General features: G+C 43.1%; 1 pseudogene; it reads left to right on the forward strand.

Annotated features, from left to right (window-relative positions):
* Nucleotides 1-7,799: 7,799 nt before the first annotated feature.
* On the forward strand, nt 7,800-22,095 carry LOC133770435 (ferritin heavy chain-like; annotated as a pseudogene).
* The last annotated feature ends 204 nt before the right edge of the window (nt 22,096-22,299 follow it).

Consider the following 22,299-nt stretch of genomic DNA (forward strand, 5'->3'; position numbering starts at 1 on the left):
TCTTGGGCAGCTTTAAAACTTCTGGCCCGGGAACGACACTCACGCGTCCTGGCTCCTCGCCCTCACCGCGGGTGAGCTGTGCTGGGGGTCCCTGAGCACCGCCATGGCTCTCACCCTCTCCCCGCGGCTGTGCCACAGCTCCTCTCCTCTCCAGGCCTGAGACAACAGTTCTGTGGGCCCCGGACTCCTGGGACACAGGCTCTGCAGATGCTCTCCCTGCGGTTCCTACCACTGCGCCCCATCAAACTCACAATCACTCCAAAACAACCCTCTCACAAGGATCCCGTCCCCACTCCAGTATCAGCCTCCTCTGTCTAGGGGGCAGGTGATGGGCTTCAGGCCCTCGCAGGCCCTCTCCTAGTGGCCCAGCACCTCACTTTGGAGTTGTGGCGACCTTACCACCTACTGCCAGGGCGCTGGACTGCTGACCTGTGCCAGGAGGGTTCACTCATTCTGCAAGCAGCACCCTGGCCCTCCTGGAGGCCATCGGGGCAGCCACCAGGCCAAGCCAGAGTCCCAGAATGCCTTGCTACACAGCCTTCACCCTGTGGGCTGCATATTGTGAATTCACTTGGACCAAAGGAAGCAAGAAAAAAAAAATCACAGCAGAGATGCCCCTGGACTGCCACGAGAGCCTCACAAGTCTCACACTGACACAGCAGAACCCTGTGCGCAGGGCACACCCCTGAAGCAGACACTTGAAGAGGCTCCCCCAGTGGCTCCTCTTTAGGCTCCTTCCAGGTGGTTTAACGGCTTTTATTTTGGTACAACTACTATGTACCAATTAAAAGCCCCAGCCAATCTCCTGGGCCAATCTTGGCCACCGAGTGCAGCCATTACAGTTTAACTTTTATGGAGAGAAGACCTCTGAGGCCAGGTGAGCTTTTAATTGCACCTCTTTTGTTAGTGCTGAGCTTCATGCTATGCCAGGAAAGCATTAGCCTCGTACCATGTTTATACTAGAGAAGTATGAATGGGGCAAAATTGTCCTTTTCCTCTGGTTCTAAATCACCCTTTTCTTAATAGGGTAAAGCTAACTTCTTATAAAACCTTAACAATAAAACATCATGCTTGAAAGAGAGTCTCAGGGTCTTGGCACGGAGCATTGCCAGCCCTTCACGGTTAGGTTTTTCCCTCTTAGATGGCTGTCCTTTCCCTTTCAGCAGGAATGCTTTCTGGTTTTATGGCCAAATGGGACGAGAAGCAAAACAGCAAGAGGTATTCATGTAGTCAGGTTACATTAAATGTCTCTAACATACAGTTCCATTAGACTTTTCTTTCTGACTTACAGAATACCGTTGTGTATACATTAGGATTTCAGTCCTCGAAAGTAGGCCTGCTCACAAGAAATAGATTAAAGAACCAATGTCTCTATAGAAAGAGAAATAACACGTCAATTCTGTTTATTTGTTGGGTTACATGATTTATGCTTTCTCGTGTGAAGATGGAACAGAGAAAAAGGGACACAGAACATTGTTTAGATAATCCCCGAAGAAACCTGGAGTCCCTCCTCAGGAAAGGGTTGCCTTTCATTTAAAATATAAATGGTACTGACAGCTTACGGGGAAGAGAAAGATTTCTTATGCTCTAAGAAATACATTCAAGATGCACATAATTTAGTCTCCAGAGAAAGAGGATATTTAACATTTGAAAAGAGCAAGAAAAAAAGTGGGATCAAGGAAGAAACTCCCAAAAATCAGGGAGTTTGGGGGCTCCTTTATGAAACTTTATGTTCATATAAATGTGAGAAAGAGCAACACGATTTGAGTTGAAAGTAGGTATTTAAAATTCTTCGGTTGTTTAAACACATTTCAGCCCCACTCTGCTTCTCCACTTCTTGATTCTCCATCCTAGGTAGATGATTAAGTAAAATGAAGTGATAATGCTGAGCAAAAACTTTAGAAAACCCTAACACAAAAAAGGAAAATATGGTAATAGAGTATTCAAATAGGCTCTCCTTCTTAACTGTTCTTCTACTGGAAATATAGATGGCAAAGAAATGCCAGTCTAGCCCTGTTTACACAAGTAGTGATTTCATAAGGCTTCATCAATAAATATCAAAAAGCTTTTTTGTACTGAAGGACTATGGGCTGTGTTGGGTGTTCCACCCTTTTTTTTAAATCATCATTGCTGCTTCCCAGGAAGTGATATTCTAAAAGAGAATATCCAGATGTGAATGAGGAAGACAAACTAAAGACAAAGCCATAGTTTACTGATTGTGCTTCAGAAGACAAAAAAAAAATACCAGCACACACACACACACACATTTTCCTTGTTGATTAGCGTTACCACAACCAACCCTCAGTGAAAGGAAAGTCATAATGATGGACCCTCCGAAAATGAAGGGGATTACTTGTCCTCGTTAGCACCTGGAGAAAGGGACCCACACACTGTCATCTCGCGGAAACTTGTGACTGGTCTCCTGGCCCCAGACCAGAGCCTTCACTGCAGTCACAGATGGAGGCACGTGTGCCTTTCTAGCGGGGAAGTTCACAGCCCCTGACGTCTGACGTACAACCATGGCGCCAGCAAAAGCTTCGTTTACACCGTTTAACGGCCAATGAGTCCTAGGCTAACGCCAAGACCCAGATCTAAAAAACTCAGTCTCCCCCAGAGTGAAAGAGCCTTATTGAAAGGCGAGGATTCCAAAGTTGCTTCAGAACCGTACCTCTGGGTGTTATTTTTCAGGCATCATAAAGCATTGACGTTCAGCTGCTTTTCCATCCGAGGGAAACACTTCTAAAGACAAGCGAGGCTCGTTTCCTGGGTGAAGGACATTGTAAGTGACAGACGCAGGACAGTCAAAGGCCTTTTTCAGGAGCAAAGAAACCAGAACAGCGACAAACCAAATTTCAAGGCTGCTGAGAGACTGGGAAACCTAACAGGACACCTCGCATTTAACACATTCTCGGTGGACTTCAGACTTCCTGGCTGTTCCTGACCTATTTCCCAGGAAGCAAGGCATCATATATCAGTGTCAAAACGCACTCTGGTTGATACTTTCCATAGCACCCGGACAAGTCTTCAACAACTCGGCGTACATGAGAACCAGCCTGGGAAAGGGGAGGCGATTTTAACTCGTGTGAATGATCTCACCATTGCCAGTTGCGCACGTGCACTCATTCATTTGCTCACTGGAGAAACGTCCAAGGCCTCTTGTTTCCTGGTAATGGTTTCCAATCCTGGCTAACCGTCAGCATCACCTGGCCCTTCCAGCAGCTGCTGACTGTTGACTGTTGGTGGGCATGGAGTGGAGCCTGGGCATGTTAGTTTTAAATGGTCCACAGCCACGTCAGGGACCACGTCTTTAGTATGAAAGGAAGGTGTATGCTCTTGGTGACAGCTGCATTTATCAGAGCCACTTCCCAGGACGACACCATCAAGCAAAAGGGGAAGTCTTGCTGGGCTTGGAAGTCAGAACAAGTGTTCCAGGCTCTCACAAAGACTGGAAATTGAGCAGGGAATTCCCACAGAGAAAGGAGCCAAAGGTGGGGACATCCCCAATATCTGCATATAGACCATGAAATCCTGAGCCAAATGGCCTTTGTGCTGGGCAAAAACCCAAGGAGTCCGTGGAAAGCAACAGCTGGAAGTCTCAAAAGAGCTGAGTAAAGCCAAAGGTTGCCTAATACTGGACAGACAGAGTTTGGGACTCACATCCCGCCAGGTTGGAAGGGCTTGGAAACACTTTGAGCATTCCCCCTGGAAGGCCGGAGCTTTAGAAGGAGGGCCACATCCCAGGGCTTAGGGCTGAGCTTAGTATTGTTGATCCTACTGAGACGCAGACCAACCCTTAAGAACTGTCAAAATTACCCAAGATTTACTCAAACCTGAAGAGATCTCAGGAACCAGTCCCACTTTGTTTTTTGTTTTTTTTAAGAACAGGAACTATTTCTACTAGTACCACTCTTTCCAAGGCTCACATTGCTAATAAATAAACCTAAGGTTACAGATTTGTTTACAAACTCAGAGCAATCCATGGAATTGTGATTCTCAGATACATGGTGCTTCCTACCCGAATATTATATTTCTCTCTCTCTCTTTCTTTCTTTCTTTTTTTTTTTTTTTTAAGATTTATTCATTTGAAAGGCAGTTATAGAGAACAGAGAGATCTTTGAAATGCTGGTTCACGCCCCAAATGGCGGCAACACCTTGGGCTGGGCCAGGCCAAAGCCAGGAGCCAGGAGCTTCATCCAGGTCTCCCACATGGGTGACAGGGGCCCACGTGCTTGAGCCACCTTCCACTGCTTTCTCAGGCACATTATCAGGGAGCTAGATTGGAAGTGCAATAGCCCAGACTTGAACCGGCGCCCATAAAGGATGCTGGTATTGGTGTCACAGGCTGAGTCGTAACACATTGCGTCTCAGCGCTGGACCCCAAATATCAAACCGTCTCCCATTCCCTCTATCAGTCAGTAGATATTTTACGGCAATGTATATGCACACAGCTTTCTTTCATAACCAGAACTTAATGAGAATTGGTGCTTCCCTACTTCATGTGCAAAAATCATAGGATGTGAGGACTCGAGGAATCACCCTCACGTTTTTCTCAATGTCCAAACATATGTCCCTTATTAAGGAGTCATTTTTATCCCATGAGGATCCACCCTCTTCCTACAGGCAGATCATTTATTGCTGTGTTCTGCTCCAAACTTCAAAGATCTCTTAATAAAACAGGCAGGAAAGGGAAATAAAGTGCCTCAGAAAAGATATCACTCTACCTAATTTTGTTCTACTTAGTTGGAAATTTGTAGCTAGACAATTAAAAAATAACCACAAAAACCAAAAGCATATAGCTTTGGTTATGAGGACTCTATAGATAGACATTCTCTGCAATACTCTAGAATAAAAACTATGCCATTATATTCAAGGCCCCCAAATCAAAGGCAACTGTGAAGATTACAAGACGTAATTCCAGACCTCCTCACATTGGATGCAAAGGCACAAAAACCCTTCCCCAGCAACTCTACATTTTTCATCTCCTTAACTGTGTTGAACCTTTTTCTCCAGTTTTTCAGGCAAGACCAAGCTGCCTCATCAGAGCACAAGATCTGAACACATCCCCATCTGGGGCTACCACATATCCCCCCTGCCTGCCTATGGGGGCAATAGCAGCTAACTGGGCAGCAGGTAACTTGTCGGCAGCAACTTCTGCACCAACCCTTTGCATTCCACACGTTGTGAAATCCCTCATCACCAGAGGCCACACTCAGCATTTCCCTCTCAGCTCTCTTACCATGAAATCCTTCCATTGTACACTGTGCAATTTATTATCATTCAGATTTTATTCTGCCATTTACTGCAACTTCTAGACAAAAAGGAATCCATACTGTGCAGTAGTACAGTGAATAAAGAATGCCCAGCCCAGGGCATTTGGCCTAGTGGTTAAGATGCCCATGTCCAATGTTAGTGTCTGGGTTCCAGTCCCACCTGTGGCTCCTGATTCACTTTCCTGCTAATGCAGACCCTGGGAGGCAGCAGACGATGACTTCAATAGTTCAGTCTCTCCACTCAGAACTGGATTGAGTTTCGGGGTTGGTCTGCCCTAGCCCAGTTCTTGTGAGCTTTTGAAGCGTATCAGCAGACAGAGGCTCTCTCCCACCCCCCCCCACCCCCCGCCTCAAATTAAAAAAGAGGAGTAGATGCTGTGGTGCAGCGGGCTACGTCGCCACTCAGTATGCCCACAGCCCATATCAGAGCGCCTTGGCTGGCGTTCTGCCTCTGCTGGAGAACCAACTCTCTGCTAATGCACACCCCGGCAATGAGCAGAGCATGATGGCTCGAGTACTTGGGTCCCTGCTACCCTTCAATGGAGTTCTTAACTCCTCGCTTCTGCCTGGCTGAGTCCTGTCTGTCTGTCTGTCTCTCTCTGCTCTTCAAATAAACAAATAAACTTCAAAATCTCTAAAAGAGAATGCTCAGCTCCTACGAATGCTAAGCAGATATCAGCACCAGAAGGAATAAATGGATTGTGGTATATTTGCACAGTGATTTGAAAAATAACAAACTACTTGTATATGCAACAATACGCATGAACATCACAGACATTGTGCTTATAAAAGAAACCAGAAACAGTACATGCTGCGTGATTCCACCCACAGGAAATCCAAGAGTAAGCAAAACTGATGGTGATAAAAGTCAGAATAATGGTAGTTACTTCTGGGGGACGGGGTTAGGCACTGGCACAGAGGGAACTGCAGGGTGGAGGGAAAACGTTCAGTTTCTCTCTGGGAGGCAGCTACACAGGTATGTTTGCATATGAAAATGCATTTTTCTCTCAGTGTGTCTAGTAGTTAACTGCATAAACTATATACTTGAGTAAAAACTAGCAAAACGGCACATTTTGGATCAAGAGATCTCTCTTTCCCTAAGATGCCGGCTTCTTGAAATAAACTTCTTCCTCTTAGCAACACTTGTGAGTGGCAAGGGCCTGATTACTCATCCAGTAACAAAACTGGTGACCAAGAAGGGACTTTGGGTGTATTCTGCAATGGCCAAACCCTCTCGCATTAGTGGGGAAAGGCAGTGTCCACGTGTACCCGGCCCCAGGGCTGCTGGCGGTGAGCGGACCCTGTGACAGGGACTCCAGGTGCACCAGCAGCCCCCGGGAGCACTTCCTCTTGGGAGTCTCCCCTCCCCCTGCTGCGGCACTATAACCTCTTGGTTGCTGTGTGAGGGGAGCTGACAGGCTGTAACAGAAGCTCTGGGATATGAAAAGAACAAAGGAAGGACCACGTCTCCAGGGGTCTGATTGACGGAAATTTTTGCCGGAGAAGTGACAAAACGAAGACTCTGTGGGACAAGAGGAGAGAAGACGTTGCTGCAGCCAGCTGCTGGCTGTGCGTCACCATCTCACCACGTCAACGTAGGAGGCAGTCGCGCACGCTCGGCCCCTTGCCGCTTTAGCCGGACGGGAATTCTACAGTCACCCACTGACTTTCGCTTGAGCCTGAAGAGCTGACCGGGGTCTGAACAACTGCAGGGCTTGGAGCAGAGGAGCTGTGCCCTGCCCTCCCCTCCCCAGCCCCGGCAGCAAGAAGTCACACAATGGGTCTCCGTTCTGCTCCTACCAGAATCAGAGTCAGAGTCGGGCATCTTGTAGGGCAAAGCGCAGATCCCCTGTGTCCTGCGACTGTGGCAATTTAAATTTGTCAGTGCCACTGGCATCTATCCCGTGGACCTAGGGAAGACCCTATTCGCATTCCACCACTCTGCACTCATACCCACCAGAACACAACCTCCTGTAGGCCTCCTAGTCACTTTGTAGGAATGGAGCAGGTGCAGTGCACGTTCCCTAGTCCCAGGACTGGGCCTGTTGGTGTTCTGAGCCACACATAGTCCTAGAGCCACAGCAGTGCCACAAGCCCCGGCACCACTCAGGTTTGCCAGCGTGACCAGGGAACAGCAACTTTCTCGCTCAGCACGGAGAACAAGACCCTGGCTATCAAATCTCCAGCAACACTGACATTGAACTCTTCTCTGGACCAAAGATACACATCCTAGGAAACCCATATTCATCTCAAAGCCACACTTCCATCCCTGTGAACTACAGCAGAGTAGTCCATTGTGTCACTTATAGATGCAGCTGACATTGATTAAGACAAAAGAAATCAGGGACTGCACTCCTGGGCTCACCTAGAACCAAAGCCAAAACGACAGGACGAGTGAAACCCTGCATTCCAGCTAAACCATGAACTCTTCTCCGATAACATTTACTCCACAAAGAAGAGGAGACAGTTACACTAGATGCACAGATACCAATGTAGGGACAAGGAGAAATGAATACGCAAGGTAGCACGATGCCACCAAGAGAGCACAGCAATCCTTCAGAATTAGGCCCTGAACTGAAGAAAATCCATGAAAAGCCAGATATGAAATTAAAAATAAGCTTTGTAAGGAAACTCAATGAGATACAGGAAAACACAGATAAAGAAACAAGGAAATCAGTGCGTGCCATGAATGAAAATATTACTAGGAAGATTGAACTCATCAAGAAGAACCAAACAGGGGGCTTGTGCTTGTGTTGTGGCATAGCCAGGTTAAGCTTCTGCCTGCAATGCCAGGCAAAAGACCCATATGGGTGCCAGTTCTAGACCCAGCTGTTCCAGTTCTGATCCAGCTTCCTAATACAATTGGGAAAGCAGTGTAAGATGGCCCACATGCTTGGACAGCTGCACCCATGTGAGAGACCCAGAAAAAACTCTTGGCTCCTGGCTTCAGCCTGGCTTAGCCCTAGCTGTTGTAGCCATTTAGGGAGTGAATCAGTGGATGGAAGATTCTCTCTCTCTCTCTCTCTCTTTCTCTCTCTCCCTCCCTCCCTCCCTCTCTCTCTAACTCTGCCTTTCAAGTAAATAAAAAATAAATCTTTAAAAAAGAAGAAGAACTAAATAGAAATTTTGAGATGAAATCTTCAATCAGTGAAATAAGAAATATGATTGAGAACTTTAAACAGCAGAATAGACCAACTGGAGAAAGGAATTTCTGATCTTAAGGACAAGAATTTTGAAACAACCCAATCATACAAAATAAATAGAAAATAATTAAAAAGAATGAAGAATGCCTATGTAAAATATGGGATACCATTAAACAACTAAATAGTCATATTACAGGTATTCCTGAAGAAGAAGAAAAGGAAAAAAGTATTGAGAACTTGCTAAATGAAATAATGGTTGAAAATTTCCCAGGTCTTGAAAGAGACATGGATATCCAGACAAAAATATCAAAGAACCCCATGCAGTCTCAACTAAATTAGATCTTCTCCAAGGCACATTGTAGTAAATTGTCAAAAGTTATGGACAGGAGAGAATCCTAAAGCCAGTAAGAGAAAATTTACGTATACAGGAAAACCAGTTAGATCAACATCAGACTGCTCAGTGGAGACCCTACAGCCCAGAAGATGGTGGGATGATATATTCAAGGTCTTAAAAAATTCCAACCAAGAATATTATATCCAACAAAACTATCCTCTAAAAGTGGAGGAGAAATAAAGTATTTTCTAGAGAAGCAAAAACTGAGAAAATTCACCACCACCAGACCAGCCTTACAAGAAATTCTGAATGGCATTCATCCTGTATTAGAAATAAACATGAAGGGGCCGGCATCCTATGTGGGTGCCGGTTCGAGTCCCGGCTGCTCTACTTCTGATCTGGCTCTCTGCTATGGCCTGGGAAAGCAGTGGAAGATGGTACATTCCTGGGGCCGGGCGGGGCACAGCGGGAGAGCAAATCGAAATCCACCCAGGCCATTTGGGGAGTGAACCAGCAGATGGACGGCCCCTCCCCCACGCCTCTGCAACTCTACCTTTCATAGAAGTAAATAAATCTTTATTTAAAAAAATTAAACATAGGCCGGCGCCGTGGCTTAACAGGCTAATCCTCCGCCTTGCGGCACCGGCACACCAGGTTCTAGTTCCCAGTTGGGGCACTGGATTCTATCCCGGTTGCCCCTCTTCCAGGCCAGCTCTCTGCTGTGGCCTGGGAAGGCAGTGGAGGATGGCCCAAGTGGTTGGGCCCTGCACCCGCATGGGAGACCAGGAGAAGCACCTGGCTCCTGGCTTCGGATCAGCGCGATGTGCCGTCTGCAGCGGCCATTGGAGGGTGAAGCAACGGCAAAAAGGAAGACCTTTCTCTCTGTCTCTCTCTCACTATCCACTCTGCCTGTCAAAAAAAAAAAAAAATTAAACATAAAAATACATGACAGCACCAAATTCACTAACGTGGCAGGTGTAATCAGCATTCAATCAACAAAATGAGGTGTTAGTTCTTATCAATACCAACCCTTAATGCACATGGGTTAAATTCTCCAGCCAAAAGACTTAGGTTGGCTGAATGAATAAAAATCAAGATCCCACTACACTGTCTACAATAAACTCACTTCACAAAGATACAAATAGACTGAAAGTAAAGGGTTGGAAAAAGATGTATCAGGCAAATGGAAACTGAAAACAAACAGGAGTAGCTATCCTGACATCAGATAAAACAGCCCCTAAATCAAAAGCTACAAAAAGTGATAAAGGACATTATATTTGGATAAAAGGTTTGATTCAACAAGAAGACATAATAATCCTAAACCTATATACTCCCAACACAAGACCACCCAGTTATATACAGCAAATACTATTAGACCTAAAGGGATAGACTCCAATATGAAATAGTGAGTGATTTCAACACCCCACTCTTATCAAAGGACAGATCATCCAAACAGAAAGCCAAAAAAGATACATCAAAGTTAAAACATACATTTGAGCAAATGGCCCTAACAGACATCATAGAACATTCCACCGTACAGCTACAGAACACACATACTTCTTACCTGCATAAAGAACATTTTCTAGAATAGAACATATATTAGGTCACAAATCAAGTCTCAGTAAATTTTTTTAAAGATTTATTTATTTATTCAAAAGTCAGAGTTACACAGAGAGAGGAGAGGAAAAGAGAGAGAGGTCTTCCATCCGATGGTTCACTCCCCAATTGGCCACAACGGCCGGAACTGCGCCGATCCGAAGCCAGGAGCAAGGAGCTTCTTTCAGGTCTCCCACGCTGGTGCAGGGGCTCAAGGACTTGGGCCATCTTCTACGGCTTTCCCAGGCCACAGCAGAGAGTTGGATCAGAAGTGGAGCAGCCAGAACTAGAACAGGTGCCCATATGGGATGCTGGCGCTTCAGGCCAGGGCATTAACCCACTGTGCCACAACACCAGCCCCAAGTCTCAGTAAATTTAAAAAGACTGAAATCATATCATGTATCTTCTCAGATCATAAAGGAATACAACTAGGAATCAACAAGAAGGATAATAGAACACTTATGAATACTTGAAAATTGAACAACATGTTACTGAATGATCAAGAGGTTACTGAAGAAATTAAAAAGGAAATAAAAAATGAAAATGAAAACACAGAGAGCGGCAAGATGGCGGAATAGGAAGGAAGCACATTGATAGTTCGTCAAGACACACGTTAATATAAGTGGAGATACTGCAGGGTCAAGGAAGAGTAGGGGAAGAAACAGCAGAGGAAACTCTTCCGGAACTAGTGATTCACAGTGGACCTGCGTGGAGAGCGTGGGAGCCCAAGTTCGGGACAGCAGCGGCAGACTCAACGCACCAGCGCTGGAACGCGAGGTGAGCCGAACCTCCATAGCCCGAGACACCAGCGGGCAAGCGGAAAGAGGAGGCTAGAGGGAACGAGGCTTGACCAAAAGAGATCCTCACCACGACATGTTGTAATCAAACTCACCACAGTGAAACACAAAGAAAAGATCCTAAAAGATGCAAGAGAGAAACGTCAGATTAGACTCACAGCAGACTTCTCATCAGAAACCCTACAAGCTAGAAGGGAATGGCGAGACATAGCCCAGGTACTAAGAGAGAACAACTGCCAGCCCAGAATACTATATCCTGCAAAGCTCTCATTTGTGAATGAAGGTGAAATTAAGACTTTTCATAGCAAACAGAAACTGAAAGAATTTGTTGCCACTCATCCTGCCCTGCAAAAGATGCTTAAAGATGTGTTACACACAGAAACACAGAAACATGGTCACCAATATGAAAGAAGGTAAAGGAAGGAAACCTCACAGCAAAAGATCACAGGAAGCTCAATTTATCTTTGACATAGAATTAAACTCTAATGCTCTGTTAAAGCAATGTGTTAAAGTAATCTATTGTGTTCTCTTGATGTCTGTTAAATTCTAATTGTTCAAAAACAGCTGAATTTTTATTAAGATCTATGGGTTATGTAAATATGTGCTTATCTTCAAAGATTTGAATAATCACCTTGTAACAAGATCAAATTTGGTCTATGAGTTTATAATTTTAAACATGGCGACTTAAAGTCTTTTGTCATCCACAGTTATATATGATTTGCTGCTCATAAAACTAAAGCATTGTTGGTTCTGTGTGTAGCTGTCCTCCTATGGGTTCCTATGGACTTTTTCCAGCCACTTCCATTGTATTCAGTACTTTGGGATGGCTCTGTAAACAGATGAAGCCAATAATGTATTAACAGTACCAACTGAGAGAAAGTATGGTTAACTGAGGTTACTAAAAAAGCAATTCAAATCAATTGGCAATCTACAAAAAGAGTTAAAGATTTTAAAAGCTATTATTAAAAACGCTATATTGGTCTATTATGCTATGTTAAATGTGTGTACATATTGTATGTCCACATGGGGAAATTTTATTAAGAGTCTTATTTTAAATGGCTTATAGATAAGATTGTCCATAAATTTAAGCTGCTAAAATCAATCAAAGATACATTTTAATTTGAGTGACCTGAATCTGTGTATCATATGTTTTAAACTTGTAGGTAGAAAGAAACTAAAAACATTTTATATGGTTGTGCTTAAGTTTGCTGGTTAAACAAACTACACCATGTTAGATATTTAAGAGGTATTTTCAAATACATGATTCTTAAAATTTATAGAAGGCATTGGACCTTCTGGTAAATGTTTTCTTAAGTTGTTATCTAATGGTTGAAACTGTTTGCTAAGTATTCATGTGATATTGCTATTGTCAGCAAGCGATCTAGGACTTGCTCCCTCATTTCTCTATTCTAAGCCCAACTTGTTCTTTCATTTCTCTATTCTCTTCAAGATAGGAAACTAAATCTATTATGAAGGAATCTGTAGGACGCACAATTTAATCTTTAGACCTTATAAAAGAGATGGCTAACATTTTTCTGTAATAGCATAGCCAAAATAAGAACTTAAATAATAATCTCATAGCTAGATTCACTTCGCCATCAGCAAAGTATACAGTAAGTAGAAAAAACCTCCCTTTCAGACCAAAGGGAAAGAAAGTTTTAAAGTGAGAATATAATTTTCCTCATGGGCATTGTCTACCTTAGAAAAACTACTACAGAACATGCCTGTGACTATAGACTTGTAGTTCAGGCCACCGAAGATTAGAGATGGGACACGGGCACTCCCTTGACTTGCATCCTCTGGTCTGCTTTAACACAAACCAGGAGGAAAAGAAAGCTAGGCATCAGAAGCAATGGGTGGCAGGCCTATTAATGGCTGATCTATACAGTGATCTGCCCTCAAGGAGACCCAACAGGCCAGTCCACTGCAGTGGCTTTCAATGAGGTAAGCCTGGGCTTCAGCAGAAGTCAACTTGTGAAGAGCCCTGGCAGCTCTGCCAAGAGTTGGATCACTGGAAATGGACCTGCCCTGGAGTCGAAGGATGCCCAGGTCAGAGCCACAGATCTTATTGGCTCTAAGCTGAAAAGCCCTTCACTCAGCCCAACTTCCAAAGTGACCACTGCAGCTGAGGGTGAGGTCAAGTAGGGTCAGCAACATTGCAGGCAGAACTGTAAATTTCTTGTTAGAGTTGCCACCTGCCTTTACCTGGCCAGCTCTCCTCCCAGGCCAGCCAAGTAATGAAAGTCAACAGAGTGCCTTCCCCTAGGAGGTTCACACCTCCCTTAGGATATACCCCATGTGAAGAGATAGATAGGTCTGGGCCTCTTAACTTACAAGGCCTAAAGCCCACCAGATTATTATCAAGCCCCTTCTATCAGGTTCTATTTGCCTCTCAATCAGAAAACTTAATTGTAGCTTAGACAGCACCTTTCTTAGCTCCTCTAAGAATGACTCTGTCCTTTGTTCTAGACCCTGTCTCGCGTACTTGGGCCTCATTCCTTTGTAATCATAACCTCTACTCTACCACCAATGGCTCTACTCCCAACATGTGTGTACTGATGGTCCTCTTCCCCACTTAATGCTGTATAATTGTTCAAACCTGGTTAATGCCACTCTTAGGATCATTGGTTACTATTCTCACTCTGTCTTTTATGACCTTGTCTAAATATGATCAGAGTCGGCAAACTTGGAAGGCTTCCATAGCCTTGGCAACTCATGACGACAGCCTAGGGTGGTTACTGGTGCCATAAACTAGAGTGTCAATTTGTTGGGTCAACAACAGGAGCCACTGTGCACTTGCTCCTCATGTGGGATCTCTGTCCTTAATGTGCTGTACATTTTGATTTGATGCTATAACTAGTACTCAAACAGTATGTTTCACTTTGTGTGTCTATGTGGGTGCAAACTGTTGAAACCTTTATACTAAATTGATCTTCTGTATATAAAGAGAATTGAAAATGAATCTTGATGCAAATGGAAGGGGAGAGGGAGCGGGAGAGGGGAGGGTTGCGGGTGGGAGGGAAGTTATGGGAGGGGAAAGCCACTGTAATCCATAAGCTGTACACTGGAAATTTATATTCATTAAATAAAAGTTTAAAAAAAAAAAAAAAGAAAATGAAAACACAACATATCAAAACCTGTGGGGTACAGCAAAAGCAGTATTAAGAGGGAAATTTATTAAGTGCTTATATTTAAGAGAAACAAGAGGGGCCCGGTGCTGTGGCGCAGTGGGTTAATGCCTTGGCCTGAAGCACCGGCATCCCATAAGGGCGCCAGTTCAAGTCCCGGCTGCTCCTCTTCCAATCCAGCTCTCTGCTCTGGCCTGAGAAAGCAGTAGAAGATGGCCCAAGTTCTTGGGCCCCTGCATCCACATGGGAGACCCGGAAGAAGCTCCTGGCTCCTGGCTTCAGATCGGTGAAGCTCTGGCCATTGCAGCCAATTGGGGAGTCAACCATCGGATGGAAGACCTCTCTCTCTCTCTGCCTCTCTTCTCTCTGTGTAACTCTTTCAAAGAAATAAATAAATCTTTAAAAAATTTTTAAAAATTTAAAAATAAAAGAAACAAGAGAAAATTTTCTCAAAGAACTAATGATCCATCTTGAAGACTTAGAGAAAAAATAACAAACCAAATCCCAAAACAGCAGGAGATGAGAAATAACAAAGATCAACACAAAGATAAATGAAGTTAAAACTATAAAAAATTATATCAAAAAGTTGTGTTTTTCAAACAGATAAACCTCTACCCAGTCTAACAAAGAAAAAAAGAGAAAAAACTCAAATAAATAAAAGTTAAGGTGAAAATGGAGACATTATAACTGATACCACTGAAATACAAAGGATCATAAGAAACTATGATGAAGATTAAATAGAAATAAACTAGGAAAGTTCGAGGAAATGGATAAATTCCTAGACACACATAACCTAACAAGATTAAAACAAGAAGATATAGACAATCTAAATAGACCCATAACAAGCAATGAGATTGAAGCAGTAATCAAAAGTCTTCCATCAAGGAAAAGTTCAGGAACTGATGGCTTCACTACTGAATTCCACAAAACATTCAAAGAGGAAGTAACTCCAATACTCTCAAACTATTCTGAAATATTGAAAAGGATGGAATTCTACCAAATTTTTTTTTATGAGGCCAGCACCACTTTGATAACAAAACTGAAAAAGACTTGACACAAAAACAAGGCTATAGACCTACATCCTCAGTGAACATAGATGCAAAATCCTCCACAAAATACTAGCAAACCCAGTCTAAGTCCCACAAGGATGATCAAGTGGTATTTATCCCAGAAACGCAAGGATGCTTCAATATTTGCAAATCAATAAACATTATAAAAAGCATTTGATAAGATTCAATACCTCTTCATGATAAAAACAACTCCAAAAATTAGATATAGAAGGAATATACCTCAATATTGTAAGTCTATATATATGACAAACCAACAGCCAATGTCACACTGACTGGGGAAAAGCTGAACTCTTTTCCCCTCAGATCAGGAACAAGACAAGCAGGTCCACTTTTGTCCCTCTTATTGAATATAGCACCACTGGAAGTTTTAGCAAGAGCAGTTAGGGAGGAGAAAGAAATAAAGGGCATCAAAATCGAAAAGAGAAAGGCAGATTATCCATGTTTGCAAATGACACAATGTTGTACATGGAAAAACCTAAACACTCCTCTAAAAAGCTGTTAGAACTGAGCCAATTCAGTCAAGTTGCAGGTTACAAAAGAAACACACACAAAAAAGTAACTTTTTTATACAATAATGATGAACTCACTGAAAGAGAAATCCAAAAAAGAAATTCCATTCACAATAACCACACACACACACACACACAAATGAAATATTTAGGAATCAACTTAGCCAAAAAAAAAAAATCTCTACAATGACGTTCACAAAACACTGATGAAAGAAATCATCAAGGACACAAAACAATGGGAAGATCTTCCTTGCTCATGGATTGGAAGAATCAACATCATTAAAATGTCTATACTGTCTAAAGCAATCTATAGATTCAGTATAAGCCCTGTCAAAAGACCACTGACATTCTTTACAGAAATAGAAAAATCAATTCCAAAATTCATATGGAATTGCAAAAGACCCAGAGAGCTAAAGCAATCCTGAGCAACAAAAATCAAGCTGGAGGCATCACAATACCAACAGCATACTACGAAGCTGTCGTAATCACACAGCACATTCTAGAAAAAAACTTGATGCACAGAATGGTGGCACAGAACAGAAGGCCCAGAGATTAATCCACATACATACAGGCAACGAATTTTTGAAAAAGTGCTCAGACCATACAGTGGAGTATGGATAGTCTTCAACAAATGGAGCTGGCAAAACTGGATTCGCATATGTAGAACAACAAAATTAGAGCGGGTAAGCAGGTGGCGCGTCGCTGGGAACCTAAGACAGGCACAACTCCGCGCCATAAATAACAAAAATAGGGGAGCTGTGGGGAACCCCAGGCTGGCCACCTGTGAGAACCTCCTCATCTGCATAGCTTGCAGCAATCGGTCGACCACAAGGCCCACGAAAACAGCCAGGTGAAACAGATGAAACAGAACGGACTGCATAAACAACTAGGAGGAACCCGGTGAAACAGATGAAGTTGAGGCAGGACGGACTCTGCATAAACAACAAGAAGAACCAGGTGAAACAGATGAACTTTCGACCTGAGACTATACGCATCCTTTCATCTGATTGGACGATACCAGTGTGAACTGCATGGGAAGAGAGCCGCTATTGGCTGTGGAGTGGATGCTCCACGGACTTGGGGTATAAAGAGACATTGGGAATTGGGCTTGGGGCTGCTGCTCCTTCTCTTTTCTTCTCTCCCCCTCACTCTTTCCTTCTGCCCCCACAAGTAAAAGTTTCTTGAGAACCGAAAAAAAAAAAATTTTTTTTCCCACGAAATACAAAAATGAACTCAAGATAGAATAAAGACCTAAATTTAAGACCTGAGATTATGAAGTCACTGGAAGAAAATGCAGGGGAAACACTCCAAGACTTTGGTGTAGGGGATGGCTCCTTGGACAAGACCCGCAAAGCATAGGCAACAAAAGCAAAGTTAAACAAATGGGACTATATCAAACTCAGTAGCTTTTGCACAGCATAGGAAATGCTGAATAGAGTGAAGAGACATCCAATAGAATAGGAAAAATATTTGCAAACAACCTATCGGACAAAGGATTAATACCCTAAATACATCAGCAGCTTTAAAAACTCAGTAGCAAAAAACAACCAATCAAGTTGAGAAATGAGCAAAAGACTTCAATAGAAAGTTCTCAAAAGAAGAAACACAAATGGCCAACAAACACATGAAAAAATGCTTATCATGGCCGGCGCCGTGGCTTAACAGGCTAATCCTCCGCCTTGCGGCACTGGCACACCGGGTTCTAGTCCCAGTTGGGGCGCCGGATTCTATCCTGGTTGCCCCTCTTCCAGGACAGCTCTCTGCTATGGCCCGGGAAGGCAGTGGAGGATGGCCCAAGTGCTTGGGCCCTGCACCCGCATGGGAGACCAGGAGAGGCACCTGGCTCCTGGCTTCGGATCAGCGAGATGCGCCGGCCGCAGCGGCCATTGGAGGGTGAACCAGCAGCAAAAAGGAAGACCTTTCTCTGTCTCTCTCTCTCACTGTCCACTCTGCCTGTCAAAAAGAAAAAACAAATGCTTATCATAAGCATCAGGAAACCTCAAATCAAAACCACAGTTAGGTTTCATTTTACCTTTGTCAGAATGACTAAAATCCAAAAAAATGCTGGCAAGGATGTGAACAAAGGGGAACACTTATACACTGTTGGTGGGAACGTAAATTAGTGCAGCCACTGCAGAAAACTATGGAGATTTCTTTAAAAACTAGAAATAGGGGGCCAGTGTTGCGGCATAGCGGGTAAAGCCGCTGCCTGCGATGCCAGCATTCCATATGGATGCCAGTTCGAGTCCCAGCTGCTCCACTTTCCATCCAGCTCCTTGCTAATGTACCTGGGAAAGCAGCAGCAGAACAGATGCACCATGTTTATGGCGGCACTGTTCACAATAAACCAAATTTGGAATCAACCAAGTTGTTCTTCATCAGATGAATGTATAAAGAATATGTGGTATATATACACAATGGAATATTATTCAGCTACAAAAAAGAATGAAATATACCACGTGCAGCAAAACAGATACGAAAGAAGGACATCATGTTGAGTGAAATAAGGCAGACCCAAAAAGACAGATATTGCAAGTTCTCCCTTATATGTGGAAGCTAAAATTAAAAAAAGAAAAATAAAAAAAAGCAAAAAAGAAATGCCTGTGTGTATCAGTATTGTTACAAATAGTTGTGTAAAACTTTGTTTCATACCTTTGTCAAACCAATGGTTAAGAATGTATACTACTATAGTTTTGATGATCTATGATTACTTTAAAATTTACTCTATATGGGTGAAATGGTTATTTTTCTATTCAATCCTTGTTTATATCCATCGCCTATATTTGCACTAAACTAGGGTCTTTTTTTGTTTTTTACATGTTATACTTCTTATTTGATGAAGCATTAACCTTTCTAATGTAATGTAAATTTAAAACATGCTATCTCAAAGACTAAAAGAGGAAAGAAAGGGAGAGGGAGGGAAGGTGCAAGGAGAAGAGGGAAGAAGGAATATCATCATATTCTTAGAATTCTATCTATGAACTACACTGAAACTGTTAAAAACTAATTAAAATTGTAAAAAGTAAAACAAACAAATAAATTTAATAAAAGAGAAAACAAAACACATGCGAATATCTTAGTCAATCCTGACTTCACACTATTTGGAGATGGTTTTTATCTTAAAATGACAAGGGCATCTCCTGCGCAGACACAGTGCCACCCCTGAACATGCAGCTGTCAGGGCCGCGCCACTGTCTAGTGTCCAATCTGCCCAAGTGAGTGCACTAAGTGCTCTGGGGAAAGCAGCAGCAGTAAACATCACGCCTACAGTAGATACACAGCTGGAACTGTTTACATAATGTTGGGATGCTATGCAAACAAAGAAGATTTTTCATTTCTTAAGGTACACTGATCAAAAAATTTTAAAGACATTCATGATTTGTTAAAAGCTGTTTAACACTGGAAAAGAAATATCAGCTAAAGTAGAAGCTCATAGGCAAAATGTTGCCTCAGAAACCAACAGCAATGCTATTGTTAACACAATGCTAACCAAGAAGCTTTTATCACACCAACTACAAAGAGTTCCAACACACTGACATCTATCACCACCAAACTTGGAAGGAAAATTGGCTTAATTTAGACACGCTATAATTGGCTCATAACAATCAATCCAACCTGCTGAAAAACATCATGGGCAATGGGTTCTGGCAGTCTTCCTGACAGCTGCCCAGGAGTACCACGATCATCCAATGGATGCCAGCTAAATAGACCTATGATTGTTTTGCATCAACAAAGGATCAAATTAAGTTTCACAATAAATAAGCAATGGCGGGGAAAAAAAAAAAAAACCTCAAGATTTGATCAGGAAGTGGCAGGATCATACATAACTCACCGATAACCCAGGATATCTGAAAAGGTAAAATAAAATAGAGGAACTCTTCAAGACCCTTTGAATATTTACAGATTTTAGGCAGCTACCCGGGTCTTTAAGCTATAAACTTGTATTAGTAATAGTCTGAAGGTATCAGGACAGAGAGACTCCATTCTTTCACAAAAAGGAGAACACTTCCAGACTCTGGGAAGTTCTTAATTTTCTATGCAGTGATTATGGATCCATTCCTCTGTAACAGCCATACAGGAGCTCTGTAGGGTTTCTATCCTAACATAAAACTTGATTCTATTTAGGAAATGAAGAAAAGAATATCTGGGAATACTGAAACTGTAATTGTTCCAATCAGAAGTTAGCAAATCTGGCCCATGGTGTATTTTCATACTGTGCACAAGCTGAAAAATGTTTCTTAAGATTCGTAGAACCAACAAAGAATATGGAATATGTGACAGAGATTATACTGTGGCCCAGAAAACCAAGAATATTTACTATGTGACCCTTTACCAAGAAAATTCATTGGTTCCAGCTCTAAGCTATCAAATGTCCTTAATCTACCTTAGCCTAACATTTTGCCAGTAGAGTTAATGGCCACATGATCACCTCCTCAGGGCTCATACAGATTTTCTACCTGGGAGATAATTTATAGAACGCCCTATGTGATTAGGAATAAATCACCAACAACCATATTTTGTCACATAGAGATCTATTAAACAGAAATCAGAAGCGAATGTAGTACAAGTATAGGGTTTTATGTCCAACCTGTACAAACCAGTTCCAAAGAAGTCATCTTCCAAACCTTTATGAGACTTCTAGCTCAGTGACCATCTCTGCTAGAAATCTGTGTTTTAAACTGGAAAAACAGCAACACGTCTTCCCATCCTATTGGCATGCTCCCTTGCATGTGACTCTACAGATCATCCCAGCAAAAGATGGAGTCTCCTTGTCTAATCTTTGAATCTGGGTTTGGACATAATATACTGACGCTTTGGCCAACAAGGCATCAACAATATGATAGCGCAGAAAACTGCTTCATGTTGGAGCTTGCCCTTTCCTACTGCTTGTGGAAACCCTAAGATCAACATAACCTCAACGGGCTTGAGCTAGTCTGCTGGATCATGAGAGATACATGGTTCAGTTACCGCCATTGCCCTGCCCATCAGCAACTACCAGATATATGCGTGAGGCCATCAACTGTCCACTGATTGTAAATGCATGTGTCAGGCCAGGCAACATCATGTGGAACGAAGCAAAGGTGTCCCAGCTGAGCCCAGCCCAAACTGCTCATCCATAGAACTGGTTAAGATACCGAGTTTAGGATGGTGGGAGTCTACTGAAAACATTAACTGATCCAGCTACTAAAATGCTTTCAGCTGTTATTAGCAGGAGCCATTTCAAGTCCTCTTAACAAAAGCTACAGTTGAACCATGGTTTCATTTGTCATAATAACAATGAATCTAACTCAGAATAATGGATTTCCACTCCCATGAGTGACCACAAGTTGAGGCCAACCAGAAAGCCTCAAGAGTTTGATGGCTTCAAGGCACAGCTTACCTGAAACCCTCAGATCAAGCAGAAAACTTCGCAAGTGCCAATTCCACCCAGGGCAATGAAACAAAAACAACTTTTGTTATACCCAGACTGGTTTCTTTGTAGGAAGGCTGATGTACAACTATAAGCTATTGCTTACTTTGTCTATGACCCTTTTATCTTTCCCTTCTTTTTTGAAACAAAATACATTTCCCCTAAATTGTTTTTAAGAATGTGTGAGAAACGTTCTTCATGGAGAGTTAGCACGGTTCCACCACTGCTTCCAGTGTTGGCCGGCCCCCGATGAGCTGGCCACTCAGAGCCAGCCCTCTGCCACCTTCTCCCAGTGCCCCTCGCAGGTGTGCCACAGCCACCACCAGGACTCGGAGGCTGCCATCAACTGCAGCTCCCTGCCTCCTGTGTCTCCCTGTCCGTGTCTTACCACTTTGGCTGTGACGATGGGGCTCTGAAGAACTTTGCCACCTTCTCCACCAGTCTCATGAGAGTGAGCACACTGAGAAACTGATGAAGCTGCAGAATCAGCGAGGGGGCCGGATCTTCCTTCAGGACATCAAGAAACCAGGTCATGATAACCAGGAAAGTGGGTTGAATGTGATGCAGCGTGCATTGCACTTGGAAAAAAGTGTGAATCAGTCACTCCAGGAACTGCACAAACTGGCCACTGACAAAAATGACACCTATTCATGTGACTTCATTGAGACTCATAACCTGAATGAGTAGGTGAAGTTTATCAAAGAACTGGGTGACTATGTAACCAACATGAGCAAGACAGGAGCCCCCCGGATTTTCAATGGCAAAGTATCTCTCCAACAAGCACGTCCCGGGACACAGAGATAAGAAGAGCGAAAGCCTTTCGCTAACTTCCCCATAACCAGGGTGCAAGCAAGGCAGTATATGCGTGTTGGGACTATCTTTACCTTTTCTACACTTTGCATCAAAACATCCACATGCGCCATTCCTTCAAATAAAGAAATTTGGTATTCCCCCACCCCTCCAAGAAAGAATAGTGAGACCATAGCTTCATCTCCTCACCTAAGCCCTTGTGGAACCTCTTGCCCATTTCTAACTCCAGGCA

The sequence above is a fragment of the Lepus europaeus genome, chromosome 11, assembly GCF_033115175.1.
Source record: "Lepus europaeus isolate LE1 chromosome 11, mLepTim1.pri, whole genome shotgun sequence".
Lineage (NCBI taxonomy): Eukaryota > Metazoa > Chordata > Mammalia > Lagomorpha > Leporidae > Lepus > Lepus europaeus.